Below are 20648 nucleotides of genomic sequence, written 5' to 3'. Positions count from 1 at the left end.
AGGGCCACGTTCTGGTCCTGGGGTGGGTGTTCAGGTGCCACTGCAGCCCCTGAGGAACAGTTTGTCTCTTACCTTCTGTTAACATGTGTGTTGTTACACTTGTGGCACAGCACATGAAAGAGCTTTACCTTTGTGAAGGCAGTAAAACTCTTTAAACGCAGATTTTAAACTCTTTAAATGCAGATTTTAAACTCTTTAAGTGCAGCTCTTGCCATGCAGATGTGGGGATGGATCTGTAGGAGCTCTGCAGGGGTGCTGGGTGTTCCTCAAGGCCATGGGAGCCCTTGAAGATCAGTTTATTTCTTACCCTCTGTTAACATTTGTGTTGTTACAATCTTGGCACTGCACAGAAAATATGTTTACATTTTCAAAGGTAATCAAGCTCTTCAAATGCAGATAAGGGAATGGATCCATAGGAGCACTCTTGGGAGTGTTGTGTGTTCCTCAAGTGTCTTCGGAGCCCTTGAAGAGCTTTTTATTTCTTCCCTTGGTTAATCCTCATGTTCTTACAACCCTGACACTGCACATGAAAGCTACCCTTCAATATATTTACATTTTCAAAGGCAATAAAACTCTGGAAATGTAGATAATGGATCCATAGGAGCACTGTAGGAGTGCTGTGCATTCCCTCCAGTGGCAGCGGAGCCCTTGAAGAAAAGTTTATTTCTTTTGAGGTCAGAACCTCCACACTGCACATAAAAGCTGCACTTAAATATATTTACTTTTACAAAGGTCATAAAGCTCTTCACACAGAGATAATGCATGTGCAGGGCAGTGTTGGGAGGCTTTGCTGTGCCCTAGGTGTGTGTTCCACCTGTGTTCCTGACTCCTGGGAGCAGATAAGCTTTATCTCATTGTTTTCTTTGTTCTTTAGTGGGTTCAGTAAAAGTATTTAGGGCTGGGACAGAGATTAGGGTGAGCCGAGCTCTCAGTTTTGAGTTTGGCTCTGTTTTGAGGCTGGTTCTTAAAGGATGTGGTGGAAGAGGGAGATAAACCCAAACGAGGTGAGGAGGGCATGGGCACTCCATTATTTTTGCTGCTTCAGGCTGAAGAGCTGCAGAGGGGAGTGAAAATGGTACAGTAATGAATTCCAGCAGGTTCGTTTCCACAGGAGGGTGATCCTGATCTATTATCACTTGTTCTTATCAGGGCCTTTCCCAGTGGCTGAGGTGATAACAGCAGCGTGGCTGGGCAGGGAGGGCTATTTATAGACAGCATTTACTCAGGGAATCAGAAAGTAAATAAAGGCCTTTTATGAGAGAGGATGTTCAGCACCAGCGTTCTGAGCCTTGTGCAGGTTCCATTCTAAGGGCTGAGCTCAGCCCATGCACATTTCATTGCACAGCTCAGTGCTGCACAACAGCATGGATCAGCTTCTCCCAAAAATGGGGGATTTGTCTGAGTTCTGGGGTGGGAGGAGATGGAACATCCCTGGGTTCAGGGGCTGCTGTGTGCCTGCAGGTGGTGGCAGGGGTGCTGGCCCTGGTGGGCTTGTGCAGGAGTGTCAGGGGTGGGATGGACAGAGATGAGAGATCTCTGCAGCCAGGGCTGGGAATTTGGGGTTATTGCAAAGGGCCTGGGGGCAGGGCCCTGCTGGGAGCTGCCAGGCACAGCTCAGAGCAGGACTGAGAGGAGAGAGGGGGAGAGAGTAAAAGGGTAAGAGAGTAAAAGGGAAAGAGAGTAAAAGAGGTAAGAGAGTAAACGGGTAAGAGAGTAAACGGGTAAGAGAGTAAAAGAGGTAAGAGAGTAAAAGGGAAAGAGAGTAAACGGGTAAGAGAGCAAAAGGGAAAGAGAGTAAAAGGGTAAGAGAGTAAAAGAGGTAAGAGAGTAAAAGGGAAAGAGAGTAAAAGAGGTAAGAGAGTAAAAGAGGTAAGAGAGTAAAAGGGAAAGAGAGTAAAAGACGTAAGAGAGTAAAAGAGGTAAGAGAGTAAAAGGGAAAGAGAGCAAAAGGGTAAGAGAGCAAAAGGGAAAGAGAGTAAAAGGGAAAGAGAGTAAAAGGGTAAGAGAGTGAAGTTCCTGTTCCAATACAATAAATCTTCTTCTGTGTTGAATATTCTGATTCTCACTGACCAATCTAGTACAATACACCAATCCTATAGCATTTACATACAGCCTATAAGAATCATTACATTACCATCCTGTGTTACATTTTAAACCCTAAAAACTCCTCTTTGGGCCCCCTCTGCCAAGCTGCAGGGTCTGCTCTGGCCCTTGGGCCTGTCTGCAAGCAGAGGGTGTTGTTCCATCAAAAGGGGATCACCTTCAGCCAACCACACCATTGTTTTCCAGTTGTTCAGTGACTGAGGGATCTCAAAGCTTGCTTTCATTTCAATCTCACTCATAGTTTCCATATTCTCAAAATCTTTTGCCAGACAATCATATTGATAAGGCTTTCCTGTTTCACCTTCCCCAACAGGCTTGTGCCACCCCAGGGATTTCTTTCCTTTTGTTCAGCTGCTGTGTCCCTGAGAGCAATCCTTCAGCAAGGCTGTCAGCCTGGCTGGGGTGGCTTTCCAGGTCTGGCAGTCAGGGTTTGCTGCCAGGGTCCCACTGAGACCTGTCCTGGCTCACCCTCCTCACCAGAGACCTCGCTGGGAGCCTTGGTGGGAGCAATTCCAGTGGCAGGGAATCCCAGCTGTGTCTGGAGAGCAGGAGACCCACAGCCCCACCCAAACATCCACGTTCCCCCTCCACCTGTGGGATCTCAGCACATCGTTCCCGATGTCCAGAGATGCCAGGAGAACCCTTGGGGGTCTCGAAAATCCTGGAATGTTGCCAGAAGTGTCTGGTGGCTTGATTTTGATCCATCCACAGAAGTAACAAGAGTTTGAGGACAAGAGAATCACTTTAGAGTAAAAGGTGTAAAGAGACACATTTAGAGGGTGAAAAATAGACTTTAAGGTTTTTGGTACAGGGGGGTTATGGAGACAAGATGGAGGGATCAGGGCGTGTCTTGTCCTTCTTCTTTCTTCTTCTTGTCCTCCATCTCCTGTGGTGATGTTGGCACTTGGGGATTGGTTTATGGTGAAGGTGCACTTGCCAACATGGGTGAAAAGCATTGGGAAATAAAGGTAAATATCATGTACGTAGATATTAGTATAAAAAGACATGACCGCCCCTGGGTGGTCAGAGAGTGCCTGTGACTGCTTGCAGATCAGACCTCTGTTGGGCAGACAGAAAATTTTGTAGATAAGAAATAATAAACAATCTGAAGACCGAAAAGCTGAAGAGTCCAGACTCGTCCTTTAAAACACGGGCTGCCCCAGAACCACCCTACCCGTGTCGGGGCAGAGACAGACAGACAGACAGACAGCCGGACCCGACATCCACCAGCCTGCCATGAAGTCACAAGGCAGTTGTGAAACAAAATAATCCTCACCCTACAAGGGCAAGCTTTCCTGTTCCACAGCCTGGGGGACAATGCTGGGAGCTGTGATGGAGGAGCCTTGCCCAGAGTCATGTGCAGCAGCTGAGAGAATGCACTGTGCTCCCTTGGCAGCCTCCAGGACAGCTTCCACGGGCTGTTTATAGGGGAGAGAAAGGAAAAACATGCCACAGAAGTTTGCCTGGACTTTCCGACAGCTTAGATCTTATTATGGCCTGAAATCCCTCCTGGAGCTCCTGCCAGGACTTTGGCCAAGTCTCTGCTGGTGCTGAGAGCCTCAGTGGCAGTAGGAGGTGAGAAATGACAAAGGAAATGTCCTGAGCACCATAAAAACACAAATGTATTTTTAAAAGGGTGATGCTGTATATTGGAGCACGCTCTTATGTCACCTCCTCAGAGTGGCTGCCAGGCTGGAGCTGGGTGGAATTATTCTGCTTTGTTCCAGCATGTTCTTGATTAGGATTTCAAACCTGGCTTGTTGTGGGTTTTGTTTCTCTCGTTCTTTGTGCTCCTGCCCGAGATCCCTCCTCTGTACTCATGTTTGTATCAGCTCTGGAGGATTAAAAAAAACCAAAACACAAACCAGAAAAAAGAACTGAGAATTCAGGGTGAAATAAGAAGGAAAGGTCAGAGAAGAGGAAATACAGGTGTATGTGAAAAAATATGGGTTCTTCTCATGCTACTTAAAGAGTTGAGGGAGAGCCTTGAAAGTCAAGTCAAGTTTTGTGTTCTGGATTTTATTTCGAAGCTCTTGGGGTGCTTGGCCTCTGAGGTGAGTCCTGCCAAGGCCTCCTGGTGCTGCAGTGCCCTCCAGGGCCTGTGGGATTGATTATTGGCTATTTTATGTTCCCCTAAATTCACATTCTGAAGGGCAGGTGAAGGAAGAAGAAGTGGGGGGAGATGAAACAGGGTGGGACCCCTGCTTTGGGGACCTCAGGACATGGAGGCAGTCACATTTCCAGGGCAGGGAGCTCCCAGTCATGTTTGGGGGCAGCTTGCAAAGAGCTTTAATTTCTTACAAATATTTGCTTAACACCAGGTTCCAGGGCATGGAGTCCTCATGTGGGCAAATCCTGCATCTTAGCAAATTATCAAGGCTCTGTCGAGGGCTGGGATAAGACTTTTGTATTATTTTTATTTGTTTTTTTATTTCAATTTTTTTCCTATTACATTCAGTCCAGGCATGCCTGTGCCCATCTCCTGCTGGTTTATTCCATTTGAATAACCAAGGAGCACGAGGCAATCTCCAAGTGTCCCCAGACAAAGGCTGGATTTTACAGCCATAATCCTGTGACTCAGTCAGATCCCCCTTCCCAGAGATCCCTCAGAGATCCCAGAGATCCCAGAGATCCCACTTCCCAGAGATCCCCCCTTCCCAGAGATCCCCCAGAGATCCCAGAGATCCCCCCAGAGATCCCAGAGATCCCCCCCTTCCCAGAGATCCCCCTTCCCATTGCTGGTCCAGTTCTGCTGGGAGCTCCCTTGTAAACAGCACAGCTCCAGTGGGCTGGGCTGGGCTGGGCTGGGCTGTGCCATTCCTGTGCCATTCTGTGCCATTCTGTGCCATTCTGTGCCATGCTGTGCTGTGCCATTCTGTGCCATTCTGTGCCATGCCATTCTGTGCCATGCTGTGCCATGCTGTGCCATTCTGTGCCATTCTGTACCATGCTGTACCATGCCATTCTGTGCCATGCTGTGCTGTGCCATTCTGTACCATGCCATTCTGGGCCATTCTGGGCCATGCTGTGCCATGCCATTCTGTGCCATTCTGTGCCATTCTGTGCCATTCTGTGCCATGCTGTGCCATGCTGTGCCATTCTGTACCATTCTGTACCATTCTGTGCCATTCTGTACCATTCTGTGCCATTCTGTGCTGTGCCATTCTGTACCATTCTGTACCATTCTGTGCCATTCTGTACCATTCTGTGCCATTCTGTGCCATTCTGTGCTGTGCCATTCTGTGCCATTCTGTGCCATGCTGTGCCATTCTGTGCCATGCCATGCTGTGCTGTGCCATGCTGTGCCATTCTGTACCATTCTGTGCCATGCCATGCTGTGCTGTGCCATGCTGTGCTGTGCCATGCTGTGCCATGCTGTGCTGTGCCATGCCATGCTGTGCCGTGCCATGCTGTGCCATGCCATGCCATGCCATGCTGTGCCATGCTGTGCCGTGCTGTACCATGCTGTGCCATGCTGTGCCATGCCATGCTGTGCCATGCTGTGCTATGCCATGCTGTGCCATTCTGTACCATTCTGTGCCATGCCATGCTGTGCTGTGCCATGCTGTGCTGTACCATTCTGTGCCATGCTGTGCCATGCTGTGCCATGCTGTGCTCTCAGTGCTGGTGTGCTGAGCTCTCTGAAGGGCTCTCAAGGCACAGTTCCAGGCTGTTTCCTCCCCTTTGTCTGCCCTGGCTCTCTGGAGCTGTTTTTCACCTTCCCTACAGGTTTCTCCCATTAGCACTTGCACCAGAAGCACTGGAGATGATGAAAAGTCCATTTGATGTTTAGATTTCGCTTCTCTGTTTTTCAGACCCTGCACTGCCTCAGTGTAGAGCTCTAAACTCCACAGCCTGTTCTGCCAGCTGCTGTTCTCCCGTTTTATTCAGACACAACAATTCCTCTCTAGGCCTGAAACTCAAGGACACCCTCCAGCCTCAGGCCCTGAAAAGTACAAACAAAATGAGCTGGGGGGCAGCAAACTGGGGGTAAATGACTTCATCACCTGAAGCTGTAATTGGAGCATGAACCCCTGATATGCAAATGGGGTTAAAAATTTATAATTGTCTGAAAAACTTGTGACCATCGTCCATAGTGGGTGTAGCCTCAGAGGTTTCTGACTGCCCAAGGTGTATCTATGGAAGGTTTTTAATGAATATTCACTTTTATTCTCTCAATCTTGTCCAGCCTCTGTTCTAGGCAGCCATCCCAAGGCATCACATGAGTGAAATGAGATTTAAAAGCACTGGATGGGCTTCTTCTTCCTGCCCTGCTCTTGCAGGGTTGGCAGAAAAAACCCCTTCAAGGTGTCCAACTTCTGCCTCTGGTTTGTTCAGGGCTGCCTGGGCCTGGCTGCAGACCCTCAGAGTGAAATTTAACCCCTGCATGCCATAGGTGGGGAGAGAAACACAGAGCACTTTCTCAGGAGCAGAGAGTAACTGGGTTTGGGACTTGTGCAGGAAGTTCAGAAAAAAGAATGACTTAAATCAGTGCTTTCTTCAGGCTCAGCAGAGAGTAACTGGGTTTGGGACTTGTGCAGGAAGTTAAAAAGATACTGACTTAAATCAGTGCTTTCTTCAGGCTCAGCATCTCTGTTCTTTGCTCTTTGCTGAAGTTTTGTAGGAGTCCAGGATCTTTTGCTGCCTTAATGATTCTAAAGCATCTGCTGCTGAGTTTTGGTTGTATTTTCTTCAAGGACCGTGGTCATCAGTGAGTTTATTCAGCTGAATTTTCCCAGCAGTTTTTGATATTTGCCTGTGCCACAGTGTTGGGACAAAACACCTGAATGCACCCACCCTAAATCCCATGAAATTGCAGCTTGTCAACAGGAGAACTGTAAAAGAAATGTAAATAAATGTGTGCTCATGAGGGGCTGTGTTCATGCAGGGCCTTTGCAGTGCTTCTGTTTGCTGGAGATTCCCTTTGCTGGGAATTCAGATTTGATAATTAACTGTAGCCAGCAGCACTCCCAGCAATGTCATCCTGTGCTTTTCAGAGCCCTGTTTGCAAAGGAGTCTCAGGAATGGTTTTATCTGCAGTTGTGCCAGCACTCGTACAGGAGTGGGAGCTTCCGTGGGGCTGCTCCCTGAGCTGTGCCCAGCCTTGGCTTCCCAGGCCTGGGGCCATTCCCTGGTCCCTCAGTGGCACAGCAGGGCAGGGTTTGGTAACGTGCAGAGAGCAGCGTGGAGCTGCTGTTGGGGACACAACAGTTGGATCACAGTGTGGTGCAGAGACTGTGGGGCTCTGCAAAAATGGGATTTCTTCCCAGCTTTAGTTGAGTTCTGTGGAACTTCCCCTCTCCCTTCCATGCAGGGGTTGGAATGAATGGGTCCTTAAAGTGCCATCTGACCCCAACCATTTTCCTTTCCCTCTCTGCTCCCCACTTGTGCCAGTCCATGAATTCCCAGCAGCACCCTGAGACCCCTCAGGGAACACCAGCACAGGAAAAAGCCTTGGAAACGTGATGCCAATGCCATCCTCCAGGCTGAAACCAGCATGTGCCCAGGTTAAATTTGCCCTTTGCTGTTAACAAAAGTCTGTATATATAGAGAAAGGGAAAAAATAATTGGCTAATTCAGGTTTTTGGCAGCTCACTTGTCCCTGGGGTGTCTCTGGTGGCTCCAAGCCTGTCTCAAACAAACGAGGGCCAGTCTCAGAAATTGAGAGTTTAGAGTTTAAAGTTCATCACCATATTTCCTTTTTTTTTTTTTATTTTTTACTTCCTAGGGGTATCTGGCTTTGGAGAGGCTCCTCTTCTCTGTGCTGCCCATTTCCCCCTTCCCCACTGATGTTTTTGTCCAGCGTTCCCATTGATGTTTTTCTCATTGTGGACTTGTTTGTGCTTGTTCTCTTGGCTGCTTTTCCATGATTTCCCAGGGATTTCCCTGTCCCCCAGAGCAGAGGCCCTGCAGACCTTTCCCAGGCTGCTGTTTCCCACCAGGTTCTTTTGTTGGGAGCAGTTCTGGGTTGCTGCAGTCCCAGGGAATGGCTGGGAATGGGAGGCAGAGCTGGATAAATCCCTCTCCCTTTCCCTGGCAGCTCTGCCTCCCCAAAACCTGCATTTCAGCTGTCAAAAACTGCAGCAGATCCCCACTGCAGAATGATTTGTTCGTGCTTAAGAGCCATGCATTTGTTCAGGGCTTGTAAACACCGTCAGCAAGGTTTTGACAGCAGTGAAAAATGAATTTTAGTTGCTGGTGCAGAGGGAAAATAAAACCAGCCTTGGCTCTGCCTGCAGCCTGCCAGGGGCAAAACAGAGGGGAAAAGTCATTCCCTGTGAGGCCCTGGCACAGGTTCCCAGAGAAGCTGGGGATTCCTGGTCCCTGGAAGTGTCCAAGGCTGGGCTGAACGGGGCTTGGAGCAGCCGGGACAGTGGGAGGGGTCCCTGCCATGGCAAAGGGAACTGGATCAGCTCTCAGGTCCCTCCCAGCCCAAACCATCCTGGGGTTCAGTGAAATCCAATCCAGCTTGGTCTGTTACTTCTTGTGGCTCGGGCTGGGACAGGTTGGGCACAGATGTGCAGAGGAAGAGACAGAAAGCAGAGTTCAGTTCTCATTCTGTCTCCATTCTGTCTCCATTATCACCTCACAAATCACAGCCCAAGCCTTTCTGCACACCTGGTGGTGTCTTATCAGCCAGAGCAGTTTATGACTAACCCCAAATCCTCTCTCTGCAGGAAGCTGTGTGTTCCTGCCATGGCACAGCGGTGGGAGGTGTGATAAAATGTACTTTTAATTACACTCCAATTTCTTGAGTGTGGATATTTTATTTATAAAGACTGCACAGGCAGAGGCCTTTTGTGGTTTTGCTCCTCGGGATGAAACTGCTCTGGAGCAGCTCTGATTTCCTGAGCTCAGGAGCAGCAGAAGGGCCAGGCTGCAGTGGACAGATGCTGTGAGCTTCCATGAAACCTTGGGAAGGAATTCACTAAGGAATGAATTGCCATGGCCAGGTTCTCCTCAGGACCGTGTACTCCTGGCCATCGTGGGTGGGAGTTGTGCTTTGGACAATCCTCATGGGCCTAACCTGGTAAACAATGTTAACAATCATTTGGAGCTGGGGAATAGGAACAGCAGTGATGATAATCAGGCTGGGTTCTGCTGATCTTTCTCTCCAGGAGATAAGGAATCTGATTAGGCAAGGGAAGAGTGGGCAGCAGAAAGAAGAAGCTGAGATGTACAAAACTTTTCTGTCCAGACTTCTACTTGCAGAAGCTCTGGACTCTCCTGTGGAAAGGCTTTGAAACCAGGACAGTGATCAGATTTTCCTTCACTTGGCTGGGTGTGAGACTGAGCAAACCTGAGGGCCTCCATCAGCAGCTCTGTGCAAGGCCAGGGGATCTCCTGGATTTCCTCCCTTGTGTGGTGTTGAACTCAGTGCATCCCTCTGGGTGTCCAGAGCTGCCAGGACCCTGCCAGGGGGCTCAGAGACCCTGGCACACAGCCCAGAGCACCTGGGGATTTGATTGTGAGCCCTGGAGCAAGTTGCCAACTTTGTATGAGGACATGAAAGTCACAGAGGTTTGAATAGTATAATAACAAAATGATCACAGGGTGAAAATGTAGATTTTAGGATTTTTGGTATGGGGGTTATGGGGACAAGATGGAGGAATCTGGGTGTGTCCAGCCTTTCTCCTTCTTCTTGCTCTCCATTTTCTGCAGTGATGTTGGCACTTTGGGATTGGTTTAGAGTAGAAGTGCACTGTCTAACACAGGTGATAGGTATTGGGAATTAAGTGTCAATATGTTATATGTAGTTTGTAGTATAAAAGGACAACACAAAGAGTGCCTGTGGCTGCCCTGCTGAGCAGATCTCAGCTGGGCAGAAAGAAAATTTTATAGATCAGAATTAATAAACAACTTCAAGACCGAAAAGTGAGGAGTCCAGACTCGTTCTGCAGTTGCACGGGCCAAAGCAGAGACACCCTGCACATCTGGGGCAGCAATTATCAACCAAAACCCAGGAGTGTGGAGCACACTGGGACCCCCAGAGCAGCCTCACCTGCTGTGCTGGGCTGGTGTTGGGATCTCCAGCTGCTCACAGTGACCCCCAGATGTGTTGGAAAGTCTCTTTTCCCAGCCTGGCGCTTGAAGAAGCAATCAGGGCTCTTCATTTCTCCGTCTCAAGGCTGTTTATTGTTCCTTATCTGTAAAATTCTTTCTCCTGCCCTGCTGAGGTCCATCCAGCAGGACAGTTCCAGGCACTCTGCCTGCCCCCAGGGCAGGGTTATGTCTTTATACTAAAAACTACAATGTGTACAATGTTTACAATTACTGTCCAATACCCATCACCTGTGTTAGACACTGAGCTTCTACTCTAAACCAATTCCAAAGTGCCACCATCACAGCAGAAAATAGAGGCCAAGAAGAAGAAGGAGAAAGGCTGGACATGCCCAGTTCCCTCCATCTTGCCTTCTGAACCCCCATACCAAAAATCCCAAAATCTACTTTTCCACCCTGTGATAACTTCACTATCATTCTACCTAAACTGTCATGGCTTGCTGATCTTCATCTAAGGTTGGTGATTTGCTCCATGGGTCATAATCAAACCCACAGGTGCTTTGGGCCCCATGCCAGGGCTTCTGAGCCCCCTGGCAGGGCTGCTGGTGTCCTGGACAGCCACAGGCAGGTTCTGAGGGAGTTCCTGGTGTCCTTGGGGATGCATTTCTGTGCAAGGGGCTGGGCAGGGACGAGCAGAGGGATCCTGAGCTGGTGCAGGGTTCAGAGGGCTCTGAGCAGTGCCCTCCCAGAGCTCTGTGGTGCAGGGGTGGCTCACACAGGAGCGGTGACTCTGCAGGGTGTCACCGGCCCTGTGGGTCCTCCTGCTCTGCTCAGAGCCCCATAATTTTCCCTCTGAAGGAATGCAGGCACAGCTGCTGCTTTTACTTGATGTTGTTGACCTGTGGTGTCATTAAACCTGGGTTTGTTTGAACAGCCCGTGTGGGCAGCAGGAGACACAAAGGAAGCTGCAGATGATTTTTCTTGTGGTTCCACTGACAGGCTGGAGCATCTGCCTCGCTGGCTGTAATCAGGGGCTGTAATTAGGCAATGTTTTCCTGTAGAGTAACTCCTTTTAGCAATTTTCTTCACAAGGAATTGCTGTTCAAAGGTCTGCTTGCTGCTTTAAGTAGAGCCCAGGTCTGGAACAAGGCTTTAATATTAAACCTCTCCTTTATGGGGAAACACCCAAAAGGAGCAGGGCAAAGGGGGCAGGTTCTGCTCTGCAGAGATTTGATGGCTCAGACTCAGGAACAAACTCCCCCATGGCTCTGATGTTTGGGAAGTTCTGCTCTGCAGAGATTTCACCACAGATTCAGGGATGAACTCTCCCATGGCTCTGATATTTGGGAAGTTCTGCTCTGCAGAGATTTCACCACAGATTCAGGGACAAACTCCCCCATGGCTCTGATATTTGGGAAGTTCTGCTCTGCAGAGATTTGATGTCTCAGACTCAGGAACAAACTCCCCCATGGCTCTGATATTTGGGAAGTTCTGCTCTGCAGAGATTTCACCATAGATTCAGGGATAAACTCCCCCATGGCTCTGATGTTTGGGAATTTTGATGCTGGAATGGTTTTTGGCAAAAGAGCTTCTGTGGAGAGGGTGTTGCAACAGGCAGAAACAGAACTTCACTCAGTGCTGCATCCTCTGTTCCAGCCAGGCTCTAATGGAATCAGCCCTTCCCATTAAATTAATATGTTCTCCATGGAGCCCATCAAGTAACATTTAATTTGCTTCAGTGAGGTTGGGCACGTGGGATCAACATGATCAACGCTTGGGATAATCAGGAGGAATCCCTGTGTTGTGCAGCATCTTAAAAATGCTCATTTAGACAGAGGTAGTAATTGTGAAGAACCTAATTGGTTGATGCAATTTTATGTCTAATTTAGTGCAAAATGAAAACTGGAAGGAAAATGATCTCTTAGGCGAGGGTTCCAAAATCAGAGAGAATGGTGAATTGTTCATTTGTTTTGGGTTTGGGTTTGTTTTTTTTTTTTTGTTTTTTGGTTTTTTTTTGGGTTTTTTTGGGTTTTTTTTTGTTTTTTGGTTTGGTTTTTTTTTTTTTTTTGGTTTTGTTTTATTTTGTTTTTGGTGATGATGTTGTTTTGGTTTGTTTTTTTTTTTTCCTTTGGGTCTCTTGTTTTATTTAACAAGAGCCAGGAGTTTGTAGTTGCCCTGTGCCTGGCAGTGCTCAAGGCCAGGCTGGATGGGGCTTGGAGCACCCTGGGGTGGTGGAAGGTGTCCTTGCCCATGGCAGGGGGTGCAATGGGATTATCTTTAAGCTCCTTCCAACCCCAGCCGCTCTGGGATTCCATGGAAAGTAAAGAAGGCATCACAGAGTTACATCTTTAAAATGAAATCTATCCTGCATGGTTCAGACCTTTGGAGCTCCTGCTCCTGTTTGTGTTTACAATCCCAAACTCCCTTCCAGCCCCAGGGATGGTTTGGTGAGGGGGCAGAGGTGGCTCTTCCCATGGCTGACAAATGGTTAAATGGACCTGGCACTGCAGCAGAGCTTTGGTGTCTCTGAGGCTGTTTGGAAGGTCTGGAACACGATCCTTTCCCATCCCCAGCAGCCAAACCCCTGCCCAAGCAGCCAAACCCCTGCCCAGGTTCCTGCCCTGGCTGCTGGGTTCATCTGGGGGCTGCCAGGTCCATGGCAGTGCCCCCAGTGCCCAGCACAGCGTCCCTCTGAGCTGCTGCTGGCTGCTCTGTGCCTGTGGGATGGCATCTGCGGGCATGTCCTGCACCCCTGGGCCAGGCCTGGGCAACTGCCAGGGGCTGAGTGCCACCAGGGATGCGCCCAGCGTGGCGTGGGTCACACGGTGCCAGTGTGGGTCACACAGTGCCAGTGTGGGTCACACAGTGCAGTGTGGGTCACACAGTGCCAGCGTGGTGTGGGTCACACAGTGCAGTGTGGGTCACACAGTGCCAGCATGGTGTGGGTCACACGGTGCCAGTGTGGTGTGGGTCACACAGTGCCAGTGCCAGTGTGGGTCACACAGTGCAGTGTGGGTCACACAGTGCAGTGTGGGTCACACAGTGCCAGCATGGTGTGGGTCACACGGTGCAGTGTGGGTCACACAGTGCCAGTGTGGGTCACACAGTGCAGTGTGGGTCACACAGTGCCAGTGTGGGTCACACAGTGCCAGTGCCAGCGTGGGTCACACAGTGCCAGCCTGGTGTGGGTCACACAGTGCCAGTGTGGGTCACACAGTGCAGTGTGGGTCACACAGTGCCAGTGTGGGTCACACAGTGCAGTGTGGGTCACACAGTGCCAGTGTGGTGTGGGTCACACAGTGCCAGTGTGGGTCACACAGTGCAATGTGGGTCACACAGTGCCAGCCTGGTGTGGGTCACACAGTGCAGTGTGGGTCACACAGTGCCAGTGTGGGTCACACAGTGCCAGCCTGGTGTGGGTCACACAGTGCAGTGTGGGTCACACAGTGCCAGTGTGGGTCACACAGTGCCAGTGCCAGTGTGAGTCACACAGTGCAGTGTGGGTCACACAGTGCCAGTGTGGGTCACACAGTGCCAGTGCCAGTGTGGGTCACACAGTGCAGTGTGGGTCACACAGTGCCAGTGTGGGTCACACAGTGCAGTGTGGGTCACACGGTGCCAGTGTGGGTCGGGTGGTGCCAGCGTGGGCACAGCCTCATGCTCAGGGCTCCTGTGAGTGCCACACGTTGCCAGTGCAGGCACGGTCTCATGTGGGCATAGCTTCATGCTCAGGGCTCCTGTGGGTGTCACACAGTGCCATTGTGGGCACAACCTCATGCTCAGGGCTCCTGTGGGTGCCATGTGGTGCCAGCACAGATGTGCCCTCGTGCTCAGGCTCCTGTGGGTGCCCCCCGGGCCCTGGAGCAGCCCAGCCCCGCTGGAGGAGGGTGGGAGCACAAGGCTGGGTCTGGGAGCAGGGCATGGCCTCGGGGGCGTGGGTGTTGTGCCAGGGGAGGAGGGGCTGCCGTGCCCCAGGAAGGCTGGGCTGGGAGCAGCTGGTGCCACACTGGGGTGCTGCAGGGAATGCAGCAGGGGTTCTGTTCCTGGGGTGCTCGGTGTTCTGGGTGTTTGTGCTTGGGAACTGTTCCTGTCTCCATGGGCAATTTATGGGTACTGCTGAAACCAACGCTTCAGTTTCCCCTTGTGGACTTAGACCTGATAGCTCTGGAGCCCTTCCCTTCCCTTCCCTTCCCTTCCCTTCCCTTCCCTTCCCTTCCCTTCCCTTCCCTTCCCTTCCCTTCCCTTCCCTTCCCTTCCCTTCCCTTCCCTTCCCTTCCCTTCCCTTCCCTTCCCTTCCCTTCCCTTCCCTTCCCTTCCCTTCCCTTCCCAAACCTTCCCAAACCTTCCCAAACCTTCCCTTCCCAAACCTTCCCAAACCTTCCCTTCTTCTTTTTGGGGATTTTCTTCCCTCCATGACCCTATGAAAAAGGGTCTTTCTGAAGAGTTTTGCTTATGGAATAAATACTCTGTTATTAGTATGACTTGGTGAATGTTTTATTCCTTGAGGGAGGGATATTTTTAATGAAGGATTAATCCAGCTGATACCATCAGGCGTCATTAATGATCAGCTGCTCTGTTTGTGCCTTTCTGCCTTGAGCAAAAACATTCTGAACCCAGCATGTTTGTACCTGGTGCCTTCTGTGAGCACCTTGTTCGTTGGTTCAATCAAACCAGGCATCTCAAATCCCTCCAAAAGGCAATTACTGAACAGCTCTCTGCAAGGCAAACTTGTCTGGAGCTGACTTGCTGTTCCACAGGGGTTTTTGGGAATCTGCTGCCCTTCCCTGCTCTGTGTTCTGAGCTGCACGTGGCACTGGGACAGGAGGAGGGAAGAGGATTCCTTGAAAGGGGCTTTAAGGCAGTGCTGATGCCTTGGCAAGGCTGAGCTAGAACAGAGACTGGACAGAGTTAAAGAATAAAATAAGGATTTATTGAAAGGATCTCCTCAAGGGATCCACCTTGGGCAGCACAAGAACCCAGCCAGGGCTGCACCCAAGATGAACCAAAATGGCACAAAATGAACCCAAGGTGAACCCAAAATGGCCACAAAATGAACCCCAAAATGATGGCAAAATAAACCCAAAATGGTCACAAAATGAACCCAAAATGATCACAAAATGAACCTCAAAATGATGGCAAAATAAACCCAAAATGATCGCAAAATGAACCCAAAATGAACCCAAAATGATCACAAAATGGACCCAAAATGGTCACAAAATGCACGACCAGTCATGGGGTCTCTCACTTTTATAAATTCTGCTCCATTTGCATCTTGCAGTTCATTGTCCCATTCCAGCTTTAGCCCATGCAGTCCCATCCTTGTTTTTCTCTCTCCAGCCCACGGTGTTTGTGCTCCTGGGCTGAGATTTGGGTCATTTGTCCTTGGTCTCAGCTGGAGCAGGAATTGTTTTGTGTCCCTGCTCTGTGCAGAGCTCACCATGCCCTGATGTGAGCCCAGACCCACACACTAAAGCAGCCCAGAATGGGAAAAATAGAAAAGCTAAACCTGAGATATCAGCACAGAATCTGAAAACCAGAAAATCTAAACCTGAGGCATGGGTGGCAAAGTGTTTTGGGGCTGGTGCCAGCACAGAGCTTGGTGCAATTCCATCAACGCTGAGGCTGGAGGAGCTGGGGAAGCTTTTCAGGGCTGTTATCCCGAGGTGTGTCCGTGTCCATCTCTTTCCTGGGAGCCGGTGGCTGCTCTCCCAGCCTCCGAGGGAGCAGAGCTGTGCTGTGACTCAGCTTTACAAGGACACTGCTTGGAGCCGTGCTAATCCTGACTGCTCCGGGGGTTTGTTTGCCCGCTGTCCTTCCCGGAGAGCCGGGGCTTCCTTTGTTCTCCTCTCAGACAGCGAGGCAGGGCTGAAGGAGTGACGGAATGGCCCTGGAATGTGAGAATGTGATGTGTCACATCTGGGAAAAAAGGGCTTCAGAGAAGTCAGGCTTGCCCTTTATTTGCGGCTGGATGGGACTGACACGTCCTTGGAAGGTGGGAAAGAAGGGGAAAAAAAATAAAAAAGCCTGGCTTAGGCATGAACAAATTCATGTCGCTGATCTTTTTTTAGAAGAAAGAACTAAAAATGTAATAAAAAGCCCCAAAGTCTGGGAGCTTTGGATGGCAACATTTCTGAGTCAGAAAAAGGATTTTTGGATGCAGCTGGAAACCATTGCAATTGCTGCATGTGAGCCAAGAAATGAAGTGTGCTTGGGGAGCAGCAGCAGCAGCTCATCTCCTGCTGCAGTGGGAAGGCTGCTGGCTTCGCAGCAGTTTGGCTATTGCAGGATTGTAGGAGCTGGAGTCTCCTGGGCTGGAAGGGACCCTCAGGGATCAGGCAGCTCCTGCTGTGCAGAGCGGAGGTGCTCCCCTCTCCCTTGGGATGGAGGTGCTCCCCTCTCCTTTGGGATGGAGGTGCTCCCCTCTCCCTTGGGATGGAGGTGCTCCCCTAGGATGGAGGTGCTCATCTCTCCCTTAGGATGGAGGTGCTTCCCTCTCCCTTGGGATGAAGGCGCTCCCCTCTCCTTTGGGATGGAGGTGCTCCCTTAGGATGGAGGTGCTCCCCTCTCCCTTAGGATGGAGGTGCTCCCCTCTCCCTTGGGATTGAGGTGCTCCCCGGTCCCTTGGGATGGATGTGCTCCCCTCTCCTTTGGGATGGAGGTGCTCCCCTCTCCCTTAGGATGAAAGTGCTCCCCTCTCCCTTGGGATGAGGTGCTCCGCTCTCCCTTGGAATGGAGGTGCTCCCATTTCCCTTGGGATGGAGGTGCTCCCCTCTCCCTTAGGATGGAGGTGCTCCCCTCTCCCTTGGGATGGAGGTGCTCCCCTCTCCCTTGGGATGGAGGTGCTCACGTCTCCTTTGGGATTGAGGTGCTCCCCTCTCCCTTGGGATGGAGGTGCTCCCTCAGGATGGAGGTGCTCCCCTCTCCCTTGGGATGGAGGTGCTCCCTTGGAATTGGAGGTGCTCCCCTCTCCCTTAGGATGGAGGTGCTCCCTTGGGATGGAGGTGCTCCCTCAGGATGGAGGTGCTCCCCTCTCCTTTGGGATGGAGGTGCTCCCCTCTCCCTTAGGATGGAGGTGCTCCCCTTTCCATTGGAATGCAGGTGCTCCGCTCTCCCTTGGGATAGAGGCAGCTCCTGGAGCTGTTGGGGCCCTCTGTGGCATTTTTGGGCTGCATCCCCTGGTTCTGTGTGCCAGGGAGCACAGGGGCACCCACAGCTTGCTGGGGTTACAATTTGTCCTCAGATGGTAACTGAGGAGAGAAATACTGATTAATGTAAATGACCAGGAGCATAATGGAGTGTGGTGAATAATAAAGGCAGCAGAGCCATAATTAGCACCTCTCAGTGCCCTGACCTCCTGGATTTTGGGAATGTGCAGCAGCACAGCTGCCAAGGTCCCTTTAAAGTCGGGTGTGCTGCAGCAAACACAGGATGATCACAGAATGAGCAATCTTCTTATTGTCTCACCTCCCTGGAAGTTGAGATGCACAATTAATCCTCCTCTCCATTGTCATCCCCTGCCTGGCTCTGTCCTCTCCTCACTGTGAAGATTCTCCCGAGGTTTAAGTGTGAGGGGAAAGTAAGATTGGCATTTTGAGCTGGTAAATGAGGTTAATCAGCTTGGTGGTGGGTGGGAGGAATGTGCTCTGGGGTTAAGAATTTGATATTAATGGTTAGCACGACCCTCCTTGCCAGACCTGTGAAAATCCCTTCAGTCAGGCAGGAACTTTAAAAAATAGGGTTAAAAACTGGTTGGAACTGATTAAAAATCACCTGATTTTTTTATTGTTGCTGTAATTAAGAGAAACACAGGGACTGTGGGAGGGTGTGTGGAAGGTGCCACCTTTCCCCCTCTCCTGAAGAAGACACTGGGCAGGAATTAGGGCTGTAAATCTCTGCAGAAAGCACCAAGTGAAGAAATGGAGCTGCTGGGCTGCCTGCAGGATGAGGGAGGCTGGGGATGTGTAATTCTGGCAGCTGCCCTGGCTGACCTGCTGGGGAGGAACTCAAATCCCTTCTCCTGCCTTTTGGCAGAGTCAGGGCAAACACACGGATGACGTTCTCCAAACATCCCTGCCTCCCTCTGCAGAAGGCAGGGTGAGGAGGCAATAATTCAGCAGGAGGGCTGCATGCAGCCAGGATCCCTCCTGCCAGGAGTTCAAACCTTCAGAAGCAGCAGATCAATTTTTGCAGTGTCTGCTCCACTCCCATCCAGCACTGGCAGCAGGGATGATTGCCCTGAAACAGGAGAGGCAGCTCACACATTGCCAATATAATTGCCTGCTTTAATTAATTTCACCTTCTTGCCTGTGATATTAGAACGTGGAAGGCAAAGTTGCTATTTTTATAGCAGTGCACATGTAATTAGTACAAAACCCACCCCTGCAACGTTTGGTGACAAATGCAAATTCCAGCCTAAATATTTTTCCCCTGCTTGGCAGTGAATCCATGCTGGTAAAAAGATGCACAACAAGTCCTCCTGTGTAAGAGCCCAAATGAGGGATGCAGGACTCCAGGTGGCTCTCTAAAATGCAGTTTATTGTACACAAAATGCAGTTTATTGTATCCAAGAGGTTACAGCAGTCCAGGGTGTGGGTGACAGAGCTGTGCCCACAGCTGTCAGCTCCAGCTGCAGGCAGGCCTGGAGACCCTTTGCCTTTGGTTAAAATGCATTATATACTTTTCTTTTGGTTACAATGCATTCTATACTTTTCTTTTGGTTACAGTGCATTATAGACTTTTCTTTTGGTCACAATGCATTATATGCTTTTCTTTTGGTTACAATGCATTCTATACTTTTCTTTTGGTCACAATGCATTATATACTTTTCTTTTGGTTACATTGCATTCTATACTTTTCTTTGCTGAGCATCTCAATACAGTAGAACCAATCTATACCATAACTTTTATCTATAGCCCATCATAACTGCTGTAATTACCATATTCATGTTACTGTTCTCCAGTCACTAACAGTCAGTACATTACAGTTTAAGCCAGAAGTTGTTTTTCAGTTTTCTTGCAGTGGAAAATTCTGAGACCTTTTTTCTGCTTGCCACATTTGCTGCCTTGTTTGCCTGTGCTCTCTTCCTCCTTGGTAAAAACATTTTTTTTTTTTTTTGATGTGGGTTTATCCTTTGCTCTAAGCCATAAAAACCCCTTCTAACTCACACCCCCTTTGCCTCCTTGGTTATCCAGTGAGACTGGCTCAGCAATTCTTTTCTTCTATATCAAAACTTGCTTCCATCTCTATTCCTTCATCAGACTCTACATTTAACAATCCTTCTGCTAAGCACACCTAGCTGTGAGACTTTCTCGTTCAAACTTTCACCCTTCCCCACACTCCTGCTCAAATGCAGCTCTCACAGGCTGCTCTGCTGGGTGTTCTGCCCCCCAGCTGCAGCGAGGAGTGGCTGGGGTGGGGATGTCCTCAGAGCTGCACCATGTCCTTCCTTCCCTGCCCAAACACCCCAACAGCCCCTCTGCTGCTGGCAGGGGTGAACCCTGCCCCGTGCTGCTGTGGGCACCAGATCAGCCTCCTGGGGCTCATCCTGCATGCAGCCATCCCCTCGTGCTCTGTGCCTTGGAAAATGGAGGGAATCTCTGCATTTTGGTGCATTTAACAACAGGTTTTGTTGTGTTTTTTATTTTTTTTTTATTTCTGGCCTCGCAGTTCCAGCTGAACTCTTGAGAAGTGTTGAGGTAGCAACAGGAATGGTTGTGATGGCACGTGGAGAGTCTGTTCACAGGATTCTTTTTGATTTGTGGTGGCCAAAGTTTCTTTTCTCAGAGGGTAATTCCTGTTGTCCCAACAGACAGGCAGGTCTGGGGTGGCACTGGTGCCTGTTCAAAGAGGGGTACATGCTTGGCTTTCCTTCTCCTGCCAGACTCAAACCATGCCCATGTCTGTGGATGTGTATCAGCATTTTTCCAGAGTGTTTCCAGTTAAAATTGTCAGATTTGGGCTTTGCTGTAAAGGGTTTCAGTGCTTAAAAATAGAATTAAAACAAACAATACAATACAATATAAAAATACAATATGAAATACAAAACAATATGAAATACAATACAATCTAAAATACAATTATAAAAATAATTGTAGGACCCCAGAAGGATTTGGGTTGGAAGCAGCATTAAAGTCATTTTGTTTCACTCCCTTCCACAGACCAGGTTGCTCAGAGCTCCATAATGACCTCATTAAAATATGAAACAATTTCAGCTCTGTCTCCTTCCCTGGCACCCCCAGCACTGAGGGTGGGCACCCAGCACTCAGGGACTTGCTGGAGTGTTCTCCTGGCAGCTGGAGGGCTGGGAAGAGGCTGGGGCATGGAGCTCAGTGAGGATTTGGATACAGAAGGCACAGAAACACTTGGACTGAACTGGGAAATTGTAACATTTTTGATTGACATAACTTCCCTGATTCTTTCTGGACCAGAAACTTCCCACCTCGTTTGCAGCCAAATAGCAAATGAAGTGAAAGAGTGGAAATGTAGGTTCGAAATGAGGGAGGAATTGTTCCTGTGAGGGGCTGGCACAGGCTGCCCAGAGGCTG

The 20648-nt window shown here is 49.7% G+C and overlaps 1 protein-coding gene across 2 annotated transcripts in view; it reads left to right on the top strand.

The window, feature by feature from the left end:
- IFFO2 (intermediate filament family orphan 2) overlaps window positions 1-20648 on the top strand; it is a 59759-nt gene that overhangs the window by 13168 nt on the left and 25943 nt on the right. The gene's annotated exons all lie outside the window — the stretch shown is intronic.

The sequence above is a fragment of the Molothrus ater genome, chromosome 23 (assembly GCF_012460135.2).
Source record: "Molothrus ater isolate BHLD 08-10-18 breed brown headed cowbird chromosome 23, BPBGC_Mater_1.1, whole genome shotgun sequence".
Classification (NCBI taxonomy): domain Eukaryota; kingdom Metazoa; phylum Chordata; class Aves; order Passeriformes; family Icteridae; genus Molothrus; species Molothrus ater.
Note: the sequence above shows the minus strand (reverse complement) of the source record. Positions and strands in the feature narration are given on the sequence as shown.